Source organism: Trachymyrmex cornetzi, unplaced genomic scaffold (genome assembly GCF_001594075.2).
Source record: "Trachymyrmex cornetzi isolate Tcor2-1 unplaced genomic scaffold, Tcor1.1 scaffold422, whole genome shotgun sequence".
NCBI classification, from domain to species: Eukaryota; Metazoa; Arthropoda; class Insecta; order Hymenoptera; family Formicidae; genus Trachymyrmex; species Trachymyrmex cornetzi.
Genome location: NW_017298983.1, coordinates 638788 through 645528, shown reverse-complemented (window position 1 = coordinate 645528; position 6741 = coordinate 638788).

Below are 6741 nucleotides of genomic sequence, written 5' to 3'. Positions count from 1 at the left end.
TATCTTGCAATAAAAGGTGGCAAGTATCTGATAGATATAATTATAATGGTAATGTTCATTTTCTGAAAGTATACGTTCCTGTCTGACAACATTGTCGCATAGTAATATGTCACGAAAGTTTACCGGTAAGTAGGAGTGGAAATGAATTTTCACCGTGCTGTAGAAACTAGAGCGGAACGAATCGAAGCACGAACCGATGTAAGATTTACCGTAAGAAAGTGTCCTCCCCTTTGTTGTTCTCTAATGGTATCCCAGATGTATTCCAGAAAGACAACAAAAAACTTCCAATTTTATACGCAAAGTGCTAAAAAAAAGTATCAGGAAAAAAATTTTAAGAATTCTTAAAAGTATATCAAAAAGTCAAATTTTTTGTAAGATTACACTGAGAAAAATTTCCGGACTTTATCCGTTCAAAAAGTAACAAACAGATATTTCCGATTGATTTTGATCGGATAGTCCTAAAATTTGATCGGATAGTCTTATAAATCCGATCAAAATCAATCAGAAATATCCGTTTGTTACTTTTTGAACGGACATTTTTCTCAGTATACTTATTAATATTTATCAGTATAAGCAGTATATACAATTTTGGAAATATAAATCTGTATTTACTTTTATTAAAGTAAAAGTTTAGCAATTTTACAGATACAAGAATAATATAAGAACAGATATAAGAATAATATTAAACAAAGTATTTAAATGTAAGAATATTTTGCAAGACTTTGTTGTAGCGTGGTGAAAAAGTTGCACGCATGCCGAATCTTGATGATGAAATACGCAACTATTTACACGCAATCCGCAAATATTTGAGAAGACCTAATTATTTCTTACGTTAAATTCGACACGTGAAACAGGTTCCTCCGTAACTGTTGCGATGCACCTGCAGACGATCGCTTCTTGCAGCCGTCCCTCGACGACGATTTCTCAATTGGCGCTTAATTAAAGGCTATTTAAGGTTCGTCTTTATGTGTGACTAATTGAAGGGATCCGATCAAGAATGTATCTCGAACGAAAATCATTTGAAAAGTGATCTTTAGCAGAATTAATGCGGAGAATGCGGATACGCTTATCAGCATTCAGGACTGATAGAATCGTCCTATTAGCCACTGTAAGTTTGCGGTGCAAGTTGGAGAATCGCGAATAATTAGATTCTCTCGAAAGATTATGTCGTAGTGGATGAAAAATTATCGGCCCTTTCGCAAACTTCATCAGCATTAATAACAGTTCCCATTAATGTTAATATCATCCGGGCTGTATTTCAAAGAGCGAGCTCGGCACATTATATTATATATATTCGATCTTCGATCGTCGTGCAAAGTTGTTTATTTTCGCATATACGGAATATGTAATCGTATAGAAATCGTTATTTCTACCATACGAGCTGTTTCCAGTTTGACTTGACATCATTCAATAGAAAATGCAAAAAACAAATATTATCTTAGCAATAAATAATTACTAGAATCGTTATCGTATTTAAAGCGACATTCTGCGTGTGGATGACGCCTAATATCGTGCACAGTAACCGGAGTTGCCAGTGGGCGTCAATGGTTTAATTCGCTGCCTTCGGCAACAGGCTCTGCTACCAGGTCGGTTAGCACACCATCATTTACGTAAAATTCATGAGAAGCGAAGAACCTTACGAACATGAGGAACGGTAAAGAATGCCGGGACTATTCTGTAGGTAAGTGCCGTTCGCCCAAAAGCGAATCAACGTTGCACCACAAGCCAGTATGGACCGACTGTATATTCAGCCCTGTAATTTCTCCAGTCGGCGGCCTTGACTGAACATTACCTGCTTTATGATAGCTCTTAAAAGAAAGTAGCCGAATTACAGCTGCTTCTCATCTCCTGAATGAATGAGCCTCGGATAACTTAAGCATTTTGATAATTAGCCGTTAACCTTGATCTTTGTAGCTTGAAATAAACAGGCGACAGTTAATTCTATCAGTAAAGTTTGAATAAAAAAAATATCAAACAGATTAACTGGTTTTGAGCTATTATTAACTTATATTGTGCAATTTTATAGCAAATCATAAACAACAAAACGGTACGTTAAAATGTTTAAATAAAGATTGTTTGTATTTCCTAAAATAACATTTTAAAAAACTAAAAAAACTAAATTTACATTTTTTTTTTATTTTATATCCTTGAATGAATAATAATTTTTAGTAATATTGAAAAATATATTATATTATTCATTTCTTCTATTATAAAATTATTTCTTAAAAATCACGAGAGAGTAAATTACATCATCTCCTTTAAATTTCAAATTGAAAAATTTGACGATACATTCCTGAATATATCTAATACTTTAGAACGAAAATAATGTGTATTGCTCCAAAAGACCGAGCGACAAATGTTCTGTACCTGTACATATAAATTTCCTACCATTTGTTCTTTCCAGTCACGTAATATAATAACATCGATTATTTTCATTCGAAAGTATCACATTAACGATGACATTTCAGAAAAAATTTACAAGAATAATAGCGAAGAATGTACGCGTACGACGCGAACTGCAATTATTACGTCTACTAGCGATTTTCCAAACTGTAATGCGGCAACTATCTGTTCATGACAGAATTATTACACGTGCGCAAAGGTAAGCGAATATTATGTGATCACTACAGTTCCCTATGCAAATGCTACGTCGACATAAGAAGACATAACATATGCTCGTTAGTTCTAAAATTATACAGATTAGCATAATTAGATTAGCATTTTTATTTAAAAAGTATGCAAATTGGGCGGTAAAATATACATCAGGTTTTAATATTGTGTCTTGATTATTCAAAGATGTAAGAAATTTGACAATCTTTCAACAAATGTAAACATCTGTAGTTTGATCCTAATCTTTTTAGATTAATAAAATTGCAACCTTAAAACCATTTGACCATCTTTCTCCGAAAGGTAAGATTGCATTTCGCATATCTCTGCATATGCGGCGTACGAAATATTCCCTCTTGAGCAGCAATTCTTCCCGGTAGAATCGCGCGAGAGCGATTTAATCGCATTTGGCGCGACGCGACACGCAATGATAAAAAAAAATAGAGCGCCTCTATTCTGCCTCGACAAACCTGCTCCTGAATTCTTTCGTGCATTGGTACCCTTCGATTTATCGCGTTTCTCGCGTGCATGCCGAGTATTACTTTGGCATTTTGCTGCTTATAAACTCCTCTGCGGCGATATGAAAAAAAGAAGTAACAAAAAATAAAAAATACGACGTTATACCTCTTCTCTCTTTTCCTTCATCTTCTGTGTTCCACCTTCATTCTAGGTATTATCCTTTCTCTCTCTTTCACCCGATTTTACCATCTCATTTCCTCTTTCCCGATTTCTCTACCTGTCTCTCTATCTGGCTCATTCTCCCTACTCCCTATAATTCCACAGAGTTGCTCTCCTTCTTATTCCCGTTCGCCCGTTCCTCCCAGCCGTATTTAGTTACCCATAAACGACCAGCATGCAACTCCTCGAGTGTACGCATATCGCAACGAACCGCGTGTTCTGCCACGTTCGTGTTACCACCACCTCATGCTACACGTGCGTGTAAACCGCTACATGCAATCACGTATGCACGCACGCACTCACGCATGCCTCATGCTCTGCGTGTTGCGCGCATCGCTCGAGGACGAATTTCGACCAGGAATATATTTTCTGCTCACCTTAGTGTATATGATAGACGTTCCGATACATTGTGAATAACTTGTATCGGAGATCGTTTCGCGAACAACACCATCAAAAAATGTTCACGATAGGGTAAACTAGGGTATTATGGCCATACGGAAAAGATGGCCATAGACCATAATTTCTCCAACAATTGATAAATAGTGCATTTTTATAGTCATTCTTAAAGATAATCAATATTTACAGTAGTTTTTCATATGAATACACTGTTCAAAATAACAATATTATAAATATTATCTAATATTTTTTCTTTCGACTATCTGCAAAGTTTTGCACGTGTCTGCTAAAAACTGTTACAATGTCTAATAAATTACAGTTAAGCTGCCATAATCAACATTTCATAATCAACATTACATACACAATAAAGGTACATAAATTGCAATGTGACCTATAATTAATACTTTTATTTTTACTATTTATTTATAAATACTATGGCTATCTTTCTAAAAATCATGGCCATCTTTTCCCTAAAAATCAGATAAGATGGCCAATGCATACTTTGTAATATTTTGATAAAATTAAAGTTCTGTTAAGTATTTTCTCTTTAATTTCGATAGTATTTGTTACTTTAAGCTTCAATGAAAATAATATCCCAAATATTGTTAAAAAATAACAAGAATAAATGTATGTTTTTTGCATTTTAAAAAACTATGGCCATCATACCCGAGTTTACACCCTAACAGATATAGTCATGTTCGAAGTTGTTCTTAGTTTGGCAAAGTAATGAAAAAAAATCACCTTTTACGAATACATGCATAATTAATACAAAATATTTATAAATGATATAATATGACTATTCGAACAACTATACCATTCATATTCAGGATCTTCCATAAAAAAAAGAAAAAAATTCTCTTATTTCTCACAAATCTTATATATGATTTTTAATAAAACAATTTTCAATTACATCTGCTCGCGAGCAATCTATATTTGAATAAGAAATTTTGTAGCTCTAAAATGATTTTGTTACTTTAATTTTTTTCCTTTACTATTTGTACTTTATATATGAAACTCGTATTCAAATCACGTTCTGCGTTTCTGAATAGAAAGAGAAGAAAAAATAGAATACTAGTTAATAAGATCATATTTATTTCATTTTTTAATCTGTCTATTCTTTTTTATACTCGAAGAAATAAGTTGAATCATTTTGAGAAACTAAATACAATGTGCGTGCAAAATGTTTCAATACAAGCGCAACCTGATTATTTTAACAAATAAATCGAAAGACAAATTGTGCTCCTAAGAATCAACTTTATATTTCAAAATCTCTTTCTCGAACTTCGTTGTGCAATCCACGAAATAAGTTTCAATGTATAAAAAATATTCTATAAGACTTATGTAATGATCGACTTTTTAATGGAAGATATATTATTATAAGATATATATAAGAACATTAATTTATCATTTATATATTTTTATATTATTTTCGAAAAAATAGGCGTATTGGCTGACTATATAATTCTTTAAATTCACGCCCTGTGAATATTAGTCGCTTGAAATTTCATGTGACCAATTTCTTGTACACACGCTCATATAACAAAACGTCCTGGACTTATATTTTATACTATACGATATTACAATATATGTGGTCGTGACTTACTGTTGTATACACACACATACAAATATTTTTTAGATTATCGTAAAATTTGCATTCTATTAATTTGCTACTATATAATATTGTATGTGACTGTGTAATAATATGCAACTCTACTTCTCGAATATCTATTATATTCAAGATTATTAGGATACCTATAGAGTTTCATATCATTAAGATATAGAGAATTCATATTAAATTTACTGCAAAATTCAAAATATAATATATGTTATACAAAATGTATACAAAATGTAAATTTCTAGATAATAAACGATAGAAATTTTATGTAATATTGAATATTAATATATAACTATAATCGCACACTTGCATATATTTTGGTTTATTGTTCAGAAAAATTGAAAGTATCTTAGAAGGCAATAAAGACATGATAATATTATATGACTTATGTCTCATCTTTCAATGACAATTCGTTCCTCAGAAATGCAAGCTATATATTTCTATATATTTAAATTACAAACATTGAGAGCGTCAACGATCCGATTAGAATAATATCTAAAATTAGTCTTAAAGTATCCATTAGTTGGCATGCAACTTTTTGATAAAGCTCTGTATTGTATATCTTTTATCTTTAATTGCCGCAATTATATTACTTATATCTTTGTATTATTTTTAACAATAATTTTAGCTATTAATTGTGAGGAATTAATAAAAAATAAATCAACAAAATCTGTACTATCAACCTGTGTTGTTTTAATAAACATGTGCTTTTGTGCAAAAACACATGTTTAATAACAAAAACTATTCTATTAAGCATGCAAATGTGCTTATAAAAAAATAATTATTTTTATGTTATTCATAATGGTTATTTTGAATTAAAATATTTAATACAGCAATATAAAATAATCGGTCTATAATTTTTTTACAATAAACATCAACAAATCTTTAAACAAAAAGTATAAAATTTTAGATTTCTATTAAATATAGTTTTTAGTATATTGTATTTTTCATTAAGATAAAATGAAGATTAATAAATTCATTATTAAGAACTTTTAGTATATTTTTCATAATAAATAAATTGTTAAAGATAATTTAAAAAACATTATCCTTTCTTTTTACTTTATATTTATTACACATACAGTAAATTGCTTCAGATATAAATTTATAAAATTAGGTTTCCAAGAAAAATTTTTAACATTTATTGATTTTAAATTTTATTGCCGGAAATCAAATTTTACGTTGGAAATGTTGGGATTCCTTTAAGTTTTATTAACGAAGGCAATTGATTCAACATTTTACGCATCAAATACCACCGTATGACTGACCAGCGATAAAATGTTATTTTATAGCCGTGGTCGAGGAACACTGGTGAACTTGCTAGTCAGTTCGATCTTCACTGATCTTTTGCCAAGGACTGTACCGGCAGAAATAGCGGGTCGTCGATCAGATCGTATCCGATCTCGTCACATCGTGCTTTATATCACACATTCGCAAATGCGTGCGTG